The sequence below is a fragment of the Saccopteryx leptura genome, chromosome 9, assembly GCF_036850995.1.
Source record: "Saccopteryx leptura isolate mSacLep1 chromosome 9, mSacLep1_pri_phased_curated, whole genome shotgun sequence".
Taxonomy (NCBI): Eukaryota; Metazoa; Chordata; class Mammalia; order Chiroptera; family Emballonuridae; genus Saccopteryx; species Saccopteryx leptura.
Genome location: NC_089511.1, coordinates 70,531,558 through 70,551,008, shown reverse-complemented (window position 1 = coordinate 70,551,008; position 19,451 = coordinate 70,531,558). Strand labels below are relative to the sequence as shown.

Here is a 19,451-nt window from a genome sequence, read left to right as displayed (position 1 = left end):
GCACACCAGTCTGCTTTGCTACCCTCCTGCCACCAATGGTGACAGAAATTTGATTTAAAAGGTTCCTACATATTGTCTGTCCTCTATATTGTGAAGTTTCTCAGAGGTCCATCCTATCACTCTCTCTCTCACCCTAGATGATCTTGCACATTCCCATGGCAAAATAAAGAATAAAAAAAGATCCCCCCACACAGATACAGCACATTCCAGGCTGTGCAGGACCTGAGCCGGGAGCTTTGCAAGCCCCAGCTGTCCAACCTGGCCAGGGAAGAGTGGACCGTCTCACTGAGAACACCACAGCACCTGCAGTACAGGCCCTGGGGAAGGAGCTGCCCCAGCCTGGGCTCTTCTCGGGAGGTTTGGGGGCAGGCAGATGGAAGTGGTGTAACAACCAGTAAGAATAATCTGAAACAAGAGGCAGAGCGGTCACTTTCTCCTGGGAGATCAGAGAAGGTCCATTGGAGCCGAGCCTTGAAGGATGCACGAGTCAAACTTCACCCCCCCGGACCCTCCATCGGCACGGGGGCTAGCCCGATATATCTACTGGAGAAATGAATTGAGGAACGTTATGGCTTCACATGCCTGTAAGCCCGAAGAAGAGACTCTGGTGATCCCATTCCACAACAGAGCCTTCCAAGGTTTAAGGATAAGAGTGACTCGTGGTTAATCTGAACACACTGGAAACAGCTGACAAAGAAAGAGGAATCAAGAGCAAATCACCTCTCCCCAAACACTCCTCTCCCTGGTTTCTCCCTCTCTGGACCCTTCTCTCCCACCTTCCCTGTGGCTGAACCAAGAGTCGGAACTGCCTCCCGGGGCTGTGTTCTCACGGTATCACGGTGTTTACCTTCCCAGCTCTCAGCCCCAGGTGGGCCCCAGGCCTGTCCTCGGGCCAGCTGACTCATTAGCCAGAGGCCATTCGGAACAGCAGCCAGCGCTCCCTGGAGCTCACCCAGGACACGTGGCTCGAGCAGTGGGCACTTCCTCCTCGGGCCACAGCAGGCAGCTCCCTGGGCCTAGGGTTGGAGCTGTACCTGAGAGGCTAGGAGGAAAGAACGCAGTCTGGGAGGCCGGGGTATGGGCTCGGGGACTCAAGATGGAGAGCGCACAGGCTGGGGTGGAGCTGCTTCCTGCTGGGGTCCGCTCTGGGGTGCGCCCAGTGCCAAACCACCGCTGCCCACCCCCTTCCCCTTCCTGGCCCAGGTGGCTAAGGCTCCACTGCCCATGGCTGCAGGTCGTTGGCAAGAGAGGGTAAGATGACCCAGGTCTCCCCTTTCTTCAGACCCTTCAGTACGAGACACCAGCTCACAGAGGTGACAAGGAGCTTTGTCCTAGTCAACAGCTTCCAGCACAGGCCCCAACAGCCTTTCAGAGCTCACACCTGACTACCAGGAACTAGGCCAGGCATCTACCCGTCTTCCCCTGCCGGGGGCCTTTCCCAGAGCCAGTGTGGCACTTACACCATGAGACCCCAGTGGTGAAAACAGGGATTTCAGGGAAGGAGGGGGGAAGGAGGGGGGAAGGAGGGGGGAAGGAGGGGGGAAGGAGGGGGGAAGGAGGGGGGAAGGAGGGGGGAAGGAGGGATTTTCATGGTCTTACTTCTCCCTGAGCCTCTGGGTTGCTGAGAGAAGAAGCCACAATAAAGGAGGGAGCCACCAGAAGGGAGGTGACGGAAATCCAGCAGGAAGTGCAGAAGGCAGTGAGGCCTCAGCCAGGACTGCCGTTTCCCAGGACACCTGCCTGAGCTGGGCACATATAAATTAAAGGCAGTCTCTATAAAATTTTAGCAATAATAGGGCTTACTGTCACATGCTGCTTATTTTAGATCTAATTTTATATCTAATATATATATATCTCCACCCCACATCTGAACTAAAGTCTTTCTTTGCCCCTAAACTAGAGCTGGAAGGCAGAGGAGGCAATCAGATCATGCATGTTAGTGCCTGGCATGTGCAGGGTCTTAAAGAATGTAAACTAACCCACTCCGAGGCTCATGACTCAACAGAGGTCAAGGAGCGAAGAAGAAAGGGGGCAGCATCATACACTGGAAGGAGCACTGAGCAGCGGGCATGGGAGCCCTGGACCGGAATCACAGCTCTGTCACTAGCTCCCATTCAACTTGAGCAAAGTGCTTCCCTCACTGGACCTCCGTTTCTCTGCTCTGAAAAGGGGGAGATAGCCACAATAACCCCTAGAGTCCCTTTACTGCTCCAGGAGGCCAGGAAACTCATCTACACAGCTCCTTCTAGAACCCCAGCCATCAGCAGAGTGTAGGTGGCCCAACAATTTCTCCTTTCCTAAGTTCTCCATGCTTTCCCGCCTTGTCCAGGGGGACACACTTCTGCATGAGAAAGGTCCCACAGGGGATAGAGATGCCCTTTCCAGCCCAGCCTCAATGGAGGTACGTACCTTCAGCTCTGCCTCCACAGCTGCCATGGAAAAAAGACCAACATTATTTTTTGGAAATAATAAAGCCAAAAGGGGCTAATTACCATCTTCCAAAGCTCAGCTCAAAGCCCTCTTCCCCTGGGAAGCCTTCCTAGATCACCCCAGCTATAAGGCTCTCTCTCCACTTCTGATCATCTATAAAATCAACAACGGGAAGCCCTCACTGGTACTGATATTTGTAGTATTAACTATGCCCATGGAGCAGATAATTCCAGGTATTTATTACCTACTGCATGCAGGGCATGGGGGCAGAACCTAGCAATACACATACCATCTTTGGCCTAAACAATTTCACACTATACAAATACGATAGTCCCAGTAGTTCACAGGAAGCTTGGTGGCTCAGCTCCCAAACCACACCTCCTGACAGAAGCCACATGGGAAGTGGTTAGGGCCCATGCCAGTTCACAGCGGCCTAATGAACTGCAGTGCCCCTGAAGCCAGATGCCATGCAAATGTCCTGGCACCAAGCAGGTACTCAATAAATGTTACCTCTCCTTCCCAAGAAAAGATGTAGTACTGACATTTCAAGACTCAAATCAGATGCCACAAACCATTCCCCTTTAGAGGCACTTTGGTCCAAGGATAATTCAGGGAAAGGGAGTCCCTACTCTGAATCCCAGGGCAGCAGTCACTGCCTGTCATGTATGTAGTAGGCACTGGGAGTAAAAAGGTAAGGCCTAGTTCCTGCCCTGAAAGAGCTCAGTCTACTAAGGACACCTCCACACCAACAAATGCAGCAGAAATGGGGAAACACTCAGGCAGAGGTAACTATGTGTGCAGAGAGAAAGAGATGCTTAATCATGGGCAAGCCGGTGATATCAAGGAGGCTTCCTAAAGGAAGTGATACTTGAACTAAGTACATTTATTGCACATAATAGACAAAGGAGAACTTCTGAAGTGGACAAGGACTTCAGATGCCCATGAAGGTGCTACAGGGACAGCAGGTCAGCATAGGTGGGGCCCAGGACAGGTGGATGGGGGAGGGGAGGAGGCCAGGGAAGCTCGCAGAACCCAGACCACCAAGGCCTGGTCTCTCAGGTGAAATAAAAAAGTTTATTCAGTCATTTAACATCCCTTTACTGAGAGGTTGTTTAAACCAGTTGTTTTCAAAGTTTCTGGTCTCAAGATTCCTTTAGACTCTTAAAACTGTTAGAGGCCCCTAGAACTTTTGTTTTTATGGATTAGGTCTATCAATTACTTACTATATAAGAAGTTAAAACAGACACAGCTTAAATATCTCACTTACTTAAAAATAACAATAGATTTGCATGTTAATATTAATAGTATATTTTTTATTTAAAAAGTTCCCCGCCTGGCCTGTGGTGGCGCAGTGGATATATCATCAACCTGGAACGCTGAAGTCACTGGTTCAAATCACTGGAATTGCCTGGTCAGGGCACAAACTATGAATTCAAACTTCGCACTCCTCCCCCATCCTCTCTCTGTAAAATCAATAAATAAAATCTTAAAAAAAAAGTTCCCCAAAATACTGAGTGAGAACAGTAGCATAGGCTTACGGTTTTGCAAATGCTACTGTCTGCTGATGCGAAGACAGCTGGGTTCTCAGAGCTGCTCCTCGGTCAGCCTGTGGCCACTCCACTGCCATGTGCCCCTGAGATACCCCACTGGTCACTCCCGAGAACGAGAGTGGGACAGGCAGACAGTACCTCAGCATCACTGGTCACTCCCGAGAACGAGAGTGGGACAGGCAGACAGTACCTCAGCATCACTGTGCAAATGTGTGGGCTGGACGGGCCTCCACCCCCCCAGGGACCCCTGGAGCACACTTGAGAGCAGGTCTTTCAGGAAGGGGGTGGGGAGCACAGCTCCTGCAGCAAACCAAACAGGAGTCCCAGCCTAAGTGGAACTCACTTTCTAGCTGGAGAAAGACAAACAAGAAAAACACTCAGTATGTCATGGTTATAAATACTTAAAAAAAAAAAAGGAAGCCGGGGTCTGGACTGTCAAATCACAAAGACTTGACTTAGGTGAGGACTCTCCACCATCTATGTCATCTACGTGGATCTATCGACAGATGTCCAAGCAGCTACCAAGACCCTGGAACACATCCACGGGTTCAAGACACAGTTGCTACAGCACGACAGAAGGGGGGATTTAGACGAGGTGAGAGGGCAGAGACAGGGCACAGAGGATCAGGTGGAGCCTTTAAGCCATTGTGAGGGCTCTGACTTTTGCTCTGCGTTGGTGGGAGGCACTACAAGTTTGCAGAGTGGTGATCTGATCTGACTTTGATTTTTTTTTAAGTGAGAAGAGGGGAGAGAGTGAGACAGACTCCTGCCTGCCCCCTCCACCAGGATCCAACAGGGATCTGCCAGCAACTTAGCTATTTTTAGCACCTGAGGCTGACATGACACCAACTGAGCCAGCCGTCCTTGGTGCCTGGGACCACACTCGAACCAATGGAGCCACTGGCTGTGGGAAGGGACAAGGGAGGGAAGGGGGAGAGGGAGGGGGGAGAAGCAGATTGTCATGTCTTCTGTGTGCCCTGACCAGGAATTGAACCCGGGACATCCATACGCTGGGACTGCTTGTCAAGTTCGGCATGGCAGCAGAGGAGTGGCCAGACCTCACACATCTCCTAACATGGTACTCCGCACCTCCCGCCACACCCCCTGTGCTGTGCTCCTGCGGGAAATGTGTGGCCAGAGCCCAATTACAAGGAAACCGGGAAGCAAAACCACATTCCTAATGTTCTGCAGATCAACAGACTGGGAGGTGACAGGGAATCAAGAGCAACAGGGATAGTTTAGGCTGGGGAGGTTAAGGACACTGTCAGAGCCAAAGCAATGTGTGAACCTTGAGTGCATCCTGGACTGGGTGAAATATCCCACAAAGGACATTTGGAAAACAACTGAGGAATCTGGATATGAACTGCATAGATGATGCTTTACTTTTATTTTTTCTTACAGAGACAAAGAGAGAGTCAGGGAGAGGGATAGATAGAGACAGACAGACAGGAACGGAGAGAGATGAGAAGCATCAATCATTACTTTTTCGTTTTGACACCTTAGTTGTTCATTGATTGCTTTCTCATATGTGCCTTGACCGTGGGGCTACAGCAGACCGAGTAACCCCTGCTCAAGCCAGCGACCTTGGGTCCAAACTGGTGAGCTTTGCTCAAACCAGTTGAGCCCGCACTCAAGCTGGCAACCTCGGGGTTTCGAACCTGGGTCCTCCACATCCCAGTCCGATACTCTATCCACTGCGCCACCACCTGGTCAGGCAATGATGCTTTATTTATGGTGCATATTTTCCAAGACAATGTCGTGTGTGAGGGAATGCTCTTTTGGAAAAGCTGCTTCCTGAGGGCATCTAAAGGTGAGATCACAATAGCTACAGCTTCCTTTCAGCTGGGTTGGCAGAAGAAAAATGTATTTATTGAGAGAGAAAGATTAAGACAAGATGTTAACAACTGGTAACACAAAGGCATACAGGTGTTCTTTGAACTTCTTTCAAGTTTTCCATGAGTTTAAAATTTTTAAAGAAAGGAGTTTCATTTCCACTACCCCAGCTTGATGAGGAACCACTGATTTAGTGCTTGCCGCCTTGCAGAAGAGAAAGGGTCTCTCCCAGCCCCATCCCAAACGTACCTCAAGCATAGGAACCAAGGGACAAAGAGGCTCCGCCCAACACATTCCTGGGCACACTGACTTCCCGAAAGCCTCCTACACACTGGTTGTTTGCAAACACAGCGTCTACGATCGGGCGACACCAGGGCATGTTGGGTCTCCCAAGCAGACTGTGGGTAGCTGGCCCTGGCCTTCCGGCTCTTTAAAGTATCTCTCCCAGTGTCTGTCACAGAGCCCAGCGTGTGCAGCTGGTGATTACGGGTGGGCACTCCGAGTCCCAGGGCTGGCACCCAGCACCAAGCAGCTGTCCTTACAATGGGAGGTGGGAGGAGATCTCGTGCAGGGCGCCCCACAGCTCCACACGCTTTCCAGGCCCAGCAGCCTTCCCCAACTGCGTTCTGAATTTCCCGAAGCAAGGAGGGGCGAGCCCCCAGGAGGTCTTGGTGGAACAGGCACATGCAAACGAGTGACACACAGCCATCTTCCCCGGGATTCCAGAACGTTCGGGGCCTCACAGAGGTCACCTCACATTTTTTGTTAAAATGAGGTCCAGTGTAATACATGAGCTGTGATGCTGAATCCTGATTTTTTTTTTTTTTAACTGCATTATGGGGAACATCTTAGGGACATCTTAGGAGAAGTTTTAATATGGTCTTGGTAGTTTGTTAGGCATGATAATGGTGTCATGGTTATATCCAAGAACTTGTTTTTCACTTTGGAGATACATTCTGGGATATTTGGGGTGAACTGTCATGATGTCTGCAACTTACGTAGACATGGACAAATGGTAATATTGGTTCTGTTTACTGGCCATATGGGTGTTGACTGTATCATTCCTTCACCTTGTCTATGTTTCAAATATTTTTACAATTACAAAAGTTGAGAAAGCAAGCAAGATCCAAGTTCCAGCGCTTTCAAGAGGGCATCTATCCACAGGTCTGGGTCTCCCTTGGGCCTGGGAAGTCTCTGGCCACAGCCAGGGGCAGGCACCCCAGGGGCCTGGGGGCAGGAAGCTTTCTCTGCCTGAGATTAATGCCCTCGCCAGATGTTTCACTGCTAACTGGGGCTAAATATAGCCTGTGACAGGAACCTATCTATTACACATCCAAGAGAGCCTTTTGGAAAATGGACTTGAGGGCTTTAGGACATGCGCCTCCCTGTTTGGGGAAGGCTTGGAGGAAGGAAGGGGGAGGGTCGCTTGTCACCTTCAGTTCCCGCCTCCACTGTAAAGCAGTTAGGACAAGAGAAGACAAACACAGCCAATCAACATCAGGATGAAACCCTAGTGCTGCTGGTGAGAGGAGGGCCAGGCTGTGAAGATATGTCCCTGGGGCTAGGCTGGTGTGACCAGTAAAGAGCGTGGCCAGCCGAGGCCTCCCTCACTTAGGAGTTGTGTGACCTTGGACAACAGACCCCTTCCCTCCTGAATGCCTCTGCTGTTAAACAGGAGTGACATCACCCACTTAGTGGTCATTTGGGGGATCCCGAGAGACGGGAAACTCTGCAAACTGACAGCAGCCAGAACACCTGATAATCCCCCCTATCTTTAAAATCAGCAGGTACAAAGACTGTGTTGAGTGCACACACCTGACTAGGATGTGCCACTATTTTCTCTAAATCGGCTGACTTTTTTACTAAAATAAATATGGTCCTGACCTAACTTAATCAACTGCCTATAAAATCATTGTTCTATGGTACTAATTATTTTCTTTAATATACATTACACTTTAATGAATACGTATTATCTGTTTAAATGTGCCCAGGGACCTCCTGAAATCATCCTGTGGATGCCGTTCTGGCCCAACTCCCTTAACCTGCAGACGGGAATCTGAGGCCGAGACAGGCTGCCACTCCCACAAAGTCACACAGCGTATCAGCCGACGGTCAGCAGCTGTGGCCCACGGGCCCAGACTCCCAGAGCAGTGCTCTCTCCACCAAAGCTGCCCTCCCTCATCAGGAACAAGAGTTCTCACACCCAGGCACACCCTCTCTGAAAAGAAGAGGAAAAACCTGCTTCTGAAAGAAAGTTTCAGAATGCTGGCTCCATTTCTGCCTTCCGGCAGCACCAGACAGCCCCAGAGGGATGCGGCCCAGGTCCCTTATACCACGTTAGGTCTGCTCCCTCCTTTCCCATAGAGGGAGGCAGTCTGCCCACCTCCCTGGGTAAGCCCAGGGCCCCTGCCTGGGAAGCCAGTCCCCACCCAGGGTCCTCTCTCCTCTAGCTGAGCCTTGGGGAGAACTGGAAGAACCCCATATGCCTAGGAAATGTTAGATGAGTGACAAAGTGACCAAACCAATAAACAAACAAACAACCCACCCTCAAACAACCCACTCTCTTAAAGATGTCCTGCTACCAAGGATGAACAGCTGGGACAGGAAGGTGCCGAGAAGTCTGGCAGAGAAAAAGAGGGAGGCTTCGCATCTGCTTGCTAGCTCCCTGACCTCCCAGAGTCTCTCAGGACCTCAGTGTAGAAGGGGCCATAACAGTGCTTCCTCTTGGGATTGCTGGAGGATTCAATGACACAAGGTCTAGAAAACAACCCAGCCCAGTGCCCAGCACCCAGGGAGGGCTCATTAACAGTTTGTGTTAAAAAGACATTTGAGGAGAAAGTGGAAGGTACCACCAGGCTAGACAGAGGGCAGCAAAGTGGGCTTTCTAACTGCAAAGGGGAAACTTTAATTCTGAGGGAAGCCACACAAGAGGACACCACAGTGGAGAAGGAAGACAGAAACAAGCAGGCCCCACTCCTGTCTCAGAGACTGTGGCCCCTGAATAACGTCTGTCCTCATTTCATTTCTGCTCTGGTCATGAGTCTACCACGCTTGAGGATGGGAAGGGTCAAGTGGCTTTAGATGCCCCCATGGGAACCCAGAGCCCAGCTGACCACTGCTGATTAAGTGTCCCCACCAGAGCCTCCTGGGAGCTGCTGGCTGGCCCCACCCTGACCGCAGAATGTGTGCAGCTGTCCTGAGCATGCTGCTTGTGTTGTAAGGTACCAAAGGCTACAGAATTAATATTAATATTTTAGGAAGCTTAAAGAACATTTTGTTAATTTGGGCTAGGCGTACAGAGGGATTTTGTAAATGATCTCTGTACTTGTGATTAGCATAAAACCAAGATGGCAGATGGCATTGTGTTGTAAACGCAGTAGAGGAAGAAGACTTGGATTCTCTGACCTTCCTCCATACCTATGGGGAAATGGGTGAATAGCTAGCCAGGTGTAGGGAGAAAAAAATTAAATTAAACCTCTTCTTATACTAATGGACCATTTACAGGCATTTGTTCCCATGGAAACTACTTCTCCCCTCCTGAAAGCATGTAGTTAATACATGTATCTCTAAACAAAAGGTATAGGCTAACACCGTGATGTCAGGTTATTTCCCCGCCCATGTATAATTAACGGTATATAACCAACTTCTAGAATATTAATGAGACACATGATTTGGGACTTTGGAACTGCCCCGTGTAAGATATATGCGGCCGGCACATTTAATAAATTTCCTCCTTTAATAAAACTTTTCAAAAACGTATTTGGACTACGTGCCTCTACAAAAACCTGTGGAATTGTGGACTGGGTACTTTACAGCACTTGGACTCAGTGAGTGCCAGCTTCTGAAAGGACAGGGACTGGGCTGGGTCACCTGTCCCCTTGGCCCACACAGGGCCAGGAGAACAGATGTCCTGGGTCAGAGAGTGAGCAGAACCAAACCAGAGGCATGAACCAGGTCCTTGCTGCCTGAGTTCTTGGTCCTGAAGAGAAGGCCAGTCTGCGATAAACCACACCCACAGGGCAGGCCGTTGCCCCCAGGCCCAGCAGCAGGCCTGTTTAGAAGGGGGACACCCACATCCCAACTGGAGAGAATGCTACTGGAGTACAATCCCTGAACAGCGCCCATTGTCCCTCAGGCCAGGGTTTTAGAACAGAGGCACTTGCTGTGAGGTCTGGTCTCAGCTTCCTCCCCTCTAAAGGAAGGGGCTGCACCAGATGGCCTCCACGGCGCTTCAGAGTTCAACCCAACTGGAATTCCAAGCCACATCCTAACTCCCCAAGTGATGGGTGACACTCCTACTCTACAAGGTTGTAGGGAATCCCAGACGTTTAACAGCCCCACTTGGCAAAAAGTTTCAATTTAACTACTTTCAGAACCAGGAAGTCCTTCTTGAGAGCTAACTTGTATTCCCTTCCCCTGTTTTAACCTCTTCCTATCATGCTTTCCTTGCAGAGAGGAGGCTCTAAGACACCCTTTGAGTACACAGCCTTTGACCTACCTGTGTGGGCCTACAGAGCTGGAGGGGGCGGGGCCTCCAGTGGGGTGGGGCTACAGCCTCACCCCCTGCCAACCCCCCTCCCCCCAGTCACAGCCCTGTCTCCTACACAGTCTTCAGCACAGCCCACAGAAGGGAAGGGGGTTTTCAGAGTCCTGCTGAATTGGGCCCCTCCCTATTGAGGCAAAAAGGGCTTGCATTAGTTTCCGGAGGCTGCTGCCATAACAAATTACCACCAACTGGGTGCCTTAAAACAACAGAAATGTGCTCTCTCACAGTTCTGGGCCCAAGGTGTCATGCTTCATCCAGAAGCTCTAGGGGAAGATCCTCCTTGCCTCTTCCAGCTTCTGTTGGCTTTAAGGTGGCCATTGTCGTACATGCCTCTGAGCTGACATAGCCTTCCCCTCTGTGTATGTGACTTCTGTCTGTCTCAAAGCTCCCAGCCTTTCTCCAATAGGTCACTTGCCATTGGATTTAAGGCCTATTCAGGCAATCCAGGATGACTTCATCTCAAATCCTGAACCTAATTATATTTGCAAAGACCCTTTTTCCAAATAAGGTCATAGTCACAGATTCTGGGACATAAACATATTGGGGGAGGGGGTTTGGGGGGGGATATTACTCAAGCCCCTACAGAGCTTACTGGTAAGAGTCAGAAGGTAAGTCCCCATTCTTCCACTAACTGGTCACTGGCTCATCACCATAACCCCAAGCAAGCTCATCCACTACCTGGAACTCAGTTTCCCCACCACCTGCTGCACCTCTCCCATGGGGGCCAGACCTGTAGGCCACTGATACTTGAGAGATCACAACCAGCCTCCCAACACGATCCCTATGCATCAGCAGTTCTCAAACTGAAGACGTAATTAAAGGGAGGAAATGTATCATACACCTCCCAAGTGTATGAACCCTTGACTTTAAGAAACTCAGATCTGCTTCAGGGCCCCGCAAGCTCCAGCCCCTCTTCCCCGCCCCTGGCGAGAATGCTCTCTCCCGTTCAGGGCCCACTCCCTCAGCAGTGAGCCTCTAACTTTCCGGCCCACAGACAGTCCAGATTGTTAGCAAGGCTGGGAACAGGTTCAGCACATCACTCGGGATTCAACTAGAGAGAAAGCCATGTTGGAAACCAGGCCAGTCCCATCAGAATTCCCTCTCAGACACCGCCATGAGCTGTGGTTTCTGCTCCAGTAGCAAATTAGAGTCCCCAGAGGAAGTTGAAAAATTATAGGTGCCTGGGCCCTGCCCCAGACCCATGGGATCTGAGGATGGAACCTGGATGTATGTGCTTGTCAAATCCTCTAGGGTGGGAGGCTTCAACTCACAGGCAAGGCCCACGGGGCTAGAAGGCACTATCCTTTGACCTCAAGGAGTGACCCAGTCTCAGAATTCAATGCCAGCCTTGGAAGCCCCACCCCACTCCACTCCAGCCAGGAGACTTCACCCTACCCTGTGACAGCATGGGCTAAGGGCTAGCCTCCACCCACTGCCAAGCCACCTGAGGGCCCGCAGCACCCAGCACACAGTGGGTATACAGGAAATGACCACCAGACCCCAAGTACCCTGCAGGCCCCCCACACTGCACCCAACACGCCCATCTCCTAGGACCAGAGACAGCTTAGGGAGGCTGTGTGACTGGTCCAAGGCCACACACTGCATCCTGGGAGGGGCTCTGCTGACAGAAAGGGGAGGGCTCTGAGCCCTCATCAGGCTAAGGCTCTTTTCTTCTATCCTCTGGACAAACATTTACTTCCCTGCAGGCCAACACGTAAAGCTGCCTTTGAAAACATTGAATAAAACACAGCAGGCGCACTTTCCACAGAGAACAACTCTTGTCTCGGGGATGGATGCAAATGGTTGGTTGTGCCAGTCACATCCAACTCAAGGCCTTAGTGCCCTTCGCTATGAAACAGGAGACCAGCACCCCTGTCTACCCAGCTCATGAGGTTGTTCTGAGGATCCCGTGAGGTAAAACAGAGCATGGCAGGGCAAGTACAGGTGGCTGCTGCTCCTGCACCCGTCCCAGCCCCTCCCCGCAGCCAGCGAGCTCTGGGCTCCTGCCCCGTGACCCAGCTCCCCCCAGTGACCCAGCTCCTGCCAGTGACCCAGCTCCCCCCAGTGACCCAGCTCCTGCCAGTGACCCAGCTCCTGCCAGTGACCCAGCTCCCCCCAGTGACCCAGCTCCTGCCAGTGACCCAGCTCCCCCCAGTGACCCAACTCCTGCCAGTGACCCAGCTCCCCCCAGTGACCCAGCTCCTGCCAGTGACCCAGCTCCTGCCAGTGACCCAGCTCCCCCCAGTGACCCAGCTCCTGCCCTGTGATCCAGCTCCTGCCAGTGACCCAGCTCCTGCCAGTGACCCAGCTCCCCCCAGTGACCCAGCTCCTGCCAGTGACCCAGCTCCCCCCAGTGACCCAGCTCCAGCCAGTGACCCAGCTCCCCCCAGTGACCCAGCTCCTGCCAGTGACCCAGCTCCCCCCAGTGACCCAGCTCCTGCCAGTGACCCAGCTCCCCCCAGTGACCCAGCTCCTGCCAGTGACCCAGCTCCCCCCAGTGACCCAGCTCCCGCCAGTGACCCAGCTCCCCCCAGTGACCCAGCTCCCGCCAGTGACCCAGCTCCTGCCAGTGACCCAGCTCCCCCCAGTGACCCAGCTCCTGCCCTGTGATCCAGCTCCTGCCAGTGACCCAGCTCCTGCCAGTGACCCAGCTCCCCCCAGTGACCCAGCTCCTGCCAGTGACCCAGCTCCCCCCAGTGACCCAACTCCTGCCAGTGACCCAGCTCCCCCCAGTGACCCAGCTCCTGCCAGTGACCCAGCTCCTGCCAGTGACCCAGCTCCCCCCAGTGACCCAGCTCCTGCCCTGTGATCCAGCTCCTGCCAGTGACCCAGCTCCTGCCAGTGACCCAGCTCCCCCCAGTGACCCAGCTCCTGCCAGTGACCCAGCTCCCCCCAGTGACCCAGCTCCTGCCCTGTGATCCAGCTCCTGCCAGTGACCCAGCTCCTGCCAGTGACCCAGCTCCCCCCAGCATCTGCAGCACTGCTCACCACACGGGCGGCCTGCTAGGGGAGCCCTGCAGGCATCTCCCCATCCAAGCCTGGCCCCTATGGGAGGGACCACAGTCACCCCCTTTCCCCAGACAGGAAACTGAGGCACGGGGAGTTGTCTGTGACTTGTCTGGGGTCAGGTAAGGACCTGCTCCTCACCCGACAGCTCCCTCTGTCCGAGATTCTGTCTACAGACCGTTTTTACGGCTGGCTCCTTCTCACTCTGAGCTCAGCTGAAGTGTCGGCTCCTCCTAAAGGCCTTCCTAGACCATCCTCTAGAGTAGGAGCTCCCATCTCTTCCCACTAGCTCCCTAACTTCCTCTTTAGCATGTATCACAAGGTATGTTTAGTTACTGGTTTGCCCGTCTTTGAAGGCCTGAACTAACCCCTCTTGTTCATAGGTGTTTCCTGGTAACTATCACAGTGCCTGGGGTGCACAATAGGCATCCAGTAAATGTTTATTAAACGAATAAGCAAACAAATCGTTCCCACCCTGGAGAGAATCGCAGGTCAAGACTGGACTCTCCTGCCTTCCACTAAAGAAGTTGATTCAAACCCACTCAGATCCAAAGGTTCTTTCTGGGAGAGGTTTCTCTTTTCAAGTCCCTGTGCCCTGGGCTCACCTAGAAGACATCGTTCCCTGTATGTGGAGCCAGCTGGTATGGAAATTTCACTATCAGTTCCTTATCTGGTTTACTGAGCCCCACCCCAGGTTGGCATTGTGAGTCACTCCGAGAGAAGAGGCACTGGGGAAGCAGGGGGAGGAAGGAGGCAGGTCGTTATTCCTGCTTCTCAGGAACAAACAACCCAAGGCAGCAAGGTCTCAGTCCAGCCCTGTAATATACAACAAGCACTTCCTTCTGGGGCGGGAGGGGACAGGCATGTACAGAAGCCTAGACCAAGAGCAAAGTCACTCCCGGGGCTCAGTGTGCTCATCTGGAAGATAAGTTCTCCAAACCCTTCCAGGTTACCTGCCTAGCTCTCTGGAAGCCAGGCCGAGGGAGGGGATGACCAGGCTGAGGGAGGGGATGACCAGGCCGAGGGAGGGGATGACCAGGCCGAGGGAGGGGATGACCAGGCCGAGGGACGGGATGACCAGGCCGAGGGAGGGGATGACCAGGCCGAGGGAGGGGATAACCAGGCTGAGGGAGGGGATGACCGCTGTGCCAAGGCTCGAGCCCTGGCCTTCACTTCCAGACCTCTGACAGCCCATTAGGCGTGGTAACCACTTCTCCAGTAGGAAGGCCGCCTCCCTTTCCACTTGAATTTCACTGTTTTCTCTTTGAAATGCTTGCTTAGAACAAGAGGAAAACAGACTTGCCTAATGAATCAAGAGCAGTTGTTTAAATTTAAATAAATAAAATAGGTACATGTACACAGGAGATGTCCCAGAGGGTGGGTGTTTGCTGACACCCAGCAGGGATATCTCCTGGTGGTAGAGCTGAAGTGGATTGTTCTTGTCCTCACTGTACTTACCTGAATTGCTTGAATTTTTTTTCTTTGTATGTTTTTGAAGAAGTGGGGAGGCAGAGAGAGACTCTTGCATTAGACCAACCAGGATCCACCCAGTAAGCCCACTAGGGGGCGATGCTCTGCCCATCTGGGGTGTTGCTCCATTGCAACCGGAGCTATTCTCGCACCTGAGGCGGAGGCCATGGAGCCATCCTTAGCACTTAGGCCAACTTTGCTCCAATGGAGCCTTGGCTGCAGGAAGGGAAGAGAGAGATAGAGAGAAAGGGGAGGGGGAAGGGCGGAGAAGCAGATGGGTGCTTCTCCTGTGTGCCCTGGCCGGAAATTGAACCCGGGACTTCCACACATGGGCCAATGCTCTACCACTGAGCCAACCAGCCAAGGACTGCTTAAAACTATGAGCACATATTATTTTCACAAAAGCAATAAAGCTCTTTTCAAAAGTTAGACATTCCTGCTGGAAACCGAATCTTTCTTTTACGATTGGTTTCATCTGGTGCTTGAGTGGGAGGCCAGGTTCCTGGCTCCTTCTGGAAATGCTATCCTCTGCCCACACCCTGAGGCCCGACACCAGAGAGGGACCACTTCTTCAGGAAAAGGCGGATGCCTGGTAAAGGTCAGGGCGACCCAATGAAGAAACTGCAGTCAGGCAACCTGAGTCCCGGTCTTGGTCTGTCACTAACTTGCTCTGGGGTTTCAAGGGACTTGCTTCCGCTCTCCAGACCTCTGCTTTCTCCTCGATAAAATAAAAAGGTCACACTAGCCTTTAAGGGTCCTTCTCATTCTCAGTCTATGGCGCTTGAGTGCCTAGAACAGAGAGAAAGGTAGGAGAATGGCTAAGCCGAAGCAGCCGATACAGTGTTTCCCACGTCCCAGGCACTGCTCTGAGCATCCCCTCTGTAGTAACCCATGGAATGATCTCAGCGACTTTCAGGTAGATTTTAACATCACTCATTTTACAAAAAGGCAAGTGAGGTACACGGAAGCTAGTACCTAAGTCACTCAACCTATAAGTGCCAGGATTTAAACCCAGGCAGCCCTGGTCCAAAGTCCACACTCTTACTGTTTGTTAAACTATAAGGCTATACAAAGATTCATAGGCCAAGCTAAGGTCCATGCTTGGCCAAAGCAAAGAAAAGTTAATATTGCCTCTGACACTTATTATCTCACTACTTACCCATATGCATTTCCTTCCCACTCACCCCCCCAAAAATTCTTTTCTTTCTAATACTACTAATAATAATACTACTAATAACGATTAATCAACATCTCACTTGTCAAAGAAACAGGTTTGGTGTTTTCTAGAGAGCCAGAGTCTCCATGATCAGCCCTGCCCACTTTGCAAATTCAAGACCTCAGCAAAATCTATCCACTGCCAGCTACACACCTTGCTCGGCCCCTAATCCAGGCACTGCCATCTCTAATCCTTGCTTACAAGACACAGGTTGGGACTCAACCACCCCAATGCAGTAGTCCTTCCCTGAGAAGCTACTGGGTGCCCAGCACCAACACCAGCATTTGGAAGAAGATATGAATGAGCTACAAACCCCTGATCTCCAGGAACCCAGTCCAAAAAGGAAAAACAGCCATGTAAACAGATCTCTAGAATAACCTGAGGTCAGTGCTAAAAATAGAGGCGTGTCCCCAATGGGCTGAAGGCACATGTGTCAGAATGATTCACCCTGCATGGTGAGAAGAATTGGCTCCAAGTGCCTCTGGGTGAGTTCATTGCTCATGGGGACATCCTCAGCAGCCTACCAGAAGAGCAATGAAACTGGGGGTGAGAGCACTTGGGGTTCATGCCAACCTTGCTGGGTGACCCTGAAACATGTCCTCTCTGGGCCCTGAGGTCCCCCTCTGAAAGCAAGAGAGCCCCCAAGTTGGGGCAGGAGATCATTATAAGTGGTTCAAGGTTGTACCCATATTAACTCATAGACAGAAAAGTCTTCATTGCTCAAATCCCTTCCAATTCTCTCCATCGCATAAAGAAGCAAATACCAGTTTTGGTGCTACGTTGTGTTTAAGCCTCTGAAACATTTGTCAACCTGTTTCATAAGTGTTGTTTTTTTAACTTGTTTATTTTCTTTTTCTTTCTTTTTTTTTGTGACAGACAGTGAGAGAGACAGAGAGAGGGACAGGAACAGACAGACAGGAAGGGAGAGAGATGAGAAGCATCAATTCTTTGTTGTGGCTCCTTAGTTGTTCATTGATTGCTTTCTCATATGTGCCTTGATTGGGGACTACAGCAGAGCGAGTGAGTCCTTGCTCAAGCCAGCAACCTTGGGCTCAAGCAAGCGACCTTGGGTTTTAAGCCAGTGACATTTGGGCTCAAGCCAGCGATCATGGGGTCATGTCTATGATCCAACGCTCAAGCCAGCAACCCCACACTCAAGCTGGTGTGCCTGCACTCAAGCCAGATGAACCCGCGCTCAAGCTGGCGACCTTGGGGTTTCGAGCCTGGGTCCTCTACATCCCGGTCCGATGCTCTACCCACTGCATCATTGCCTAGTCAGGTTGCCAACCTGTTTTTGAACAAAAAAAGCAAACCTCGAGTTCACAGCTAGGATTTAATAATGCTGTTTTGTTGTCCTTGCACTGTGTTTATTGTAACCATTACCTGCTATTTTTTGATGAGTGAATATTGTCTTCCTATTGGTCACAGTGATATAAACCCTTCTTTTAAGTACAAATTTGTTTAAAAAGTGAGTCAGTTTAAAGAAATATAGCAAATAATGTTACAATTGGCAAAACCTCTATGTGGGGCAATTTAACAGTATTTATGAACACTGTAAGCACACATACAAAACCAGACAAAGCTGTCCTATGCTATTAGACGTAACAGCACTGGATTACCTCTGGAGGGGAGGGGCAGGGGCTGGAAGTGGGAACAAGGGACCTCTGGCTTCTGCTGTCCATTCTATTGATTGTCCAGGGGGCTCATTATGCAGGTGTGTTCACTTTGTAAAACTTCATTTAGCTGTATACACTTATGATCAGTGCATTTCTGTACGTATATTACACACCCACACACCCTTTAACTCAGTAATTCCACTTCTAGAAATTACCCTGCAGACATGCACACATATGCGCAAACCAACACATTCAAGATGCTCACTACAGCACTGTTTACAGTAACTAGAAGTTGGAAACAACCTGGGTTCCCAGCTGGAGACTGATTAAATAAGTGTTGGAATAGCCTAAAGTGAATTCTATGCAGCCATTAAACAGAATGAGGCAACCCCTAACTGAACTCCAAAATTTACATGGATTGAAATTTAAATGAAAAGGGCAGAACTGTGTATAATGTGCAACCTTGTGTAGAAAAAAAGAGAATATAATACATGCACACGCATGTGTCTAGGGCATCTTATGGCTAGGATATTAGCTCAGAAAAGAATCACAAGAAACTGATAACAGATATCCCCTCTGGACAGTGCAGGCCAGGGGTAAGGGGCATGAGGGGGGCTTGTCACTGATAACTATTCTTTTGTACTTTTAAATTTTGTGCAATGTCCTTATCTGATAATAAATTGTATAGTAAAAAATCCTACAGAAGATGCATGGTTATGGTAAAAATGTACGGCCCCTTCCAGACCTGAGGACTGAGATGAAAGTGTTAGCACTGTGGGCTTACAAAGCCAGTAACCCTGGCACCACCCCTCCTCCCAAGGGATGCTACCAGGGATAATGGGCTTTCCTGTAATGATTTCCAATTAACAGCGAACCCAGTCTCTGACAAATTACTTACTCACACTGGGTCTCTGCCCTGCAGTCAAACTCTGGCACCTGTAGCTACCCTGGCAGAGCTGGCTGATGGTTGAGTTCTTGGCATGAGTGGCGAGATTTTTAAGCAAAAATCCTTCCAGCAATGGGAAGTCAAAGACTTGGTAAGGCAAACTCAGTTGGCTGGAGAGGAAGGAGTCAAGTTCTGAGTCCCACCCTGCCCCCAAGAGAAGCAAAGCAAGGATCCTGAGGGAGCCTTCTCTCTGGGCTGCAGGGGACAATACAGAGCAAGGCCTTGAAAATTCAAGTTTAGCTTTAATGGTATAACTTCCTTTTGTATGGCACTTGGCTTGCCCGCACATCACTCTCTCTCCACATGACTTGTCCTAAAAACAGTACAGTGAGGTGTGGAGCACAGTACCAGTTCTCCAGGTTACAGATGGGAAAATGGAGGTACAAAGATGGTAAGAGACTGGTCAGCGTTTAAATATGGAGAGAAGCGATGAGACCAGAAATGTAACCCCCACCTTCTGACTCCTGGTCGTTCCTTATTTTCCCACCTGCCCACCCATCAATCTTAGCCTTCCCTCTTGCAGCTCTGACCTACTGAGAGAAAAGCTCTGGAGGCCTGACTAGCAAGAGGGAGGCTAAGAATCCCAAAATCAGAATCGAGGGGCCTATGAGACCATCTAGACCAGCAGTTTTCAACCCTAACTACACACTAGAATTACCTGGAGAGCTTAAATATGTTACCCAGGCATTCATAGTGTTTAAAAAGTCTCCAGTTCACTCTGATGCAACATTGGGAGAAAACCACCAAGTGAAACCCAAACCACCCGACCTCAATCCCATTCACCCTGCTGCCTCCTTGGGGTTTCCATCAACAGGTCTATGCTCCATCCTCTGGCCCA

The 19,451-nt window shown here is 50.8% G+C and overlaps 1 protein-coding gene across 2 annotated transcripts in view; it reads right to left on the bottom strand.

Annotated features, from left to right (window-relative positions):
* The window catches only part of TSPAN15 (tetraspanin 15), a 54,488-nt gene that overhangs the window by 33,402 nt on the left and 1,635 nt on the right, over positions 1-19,451 (bottom strand). The gene's annotated exons all lie outside the window — the stretch shown is intronic.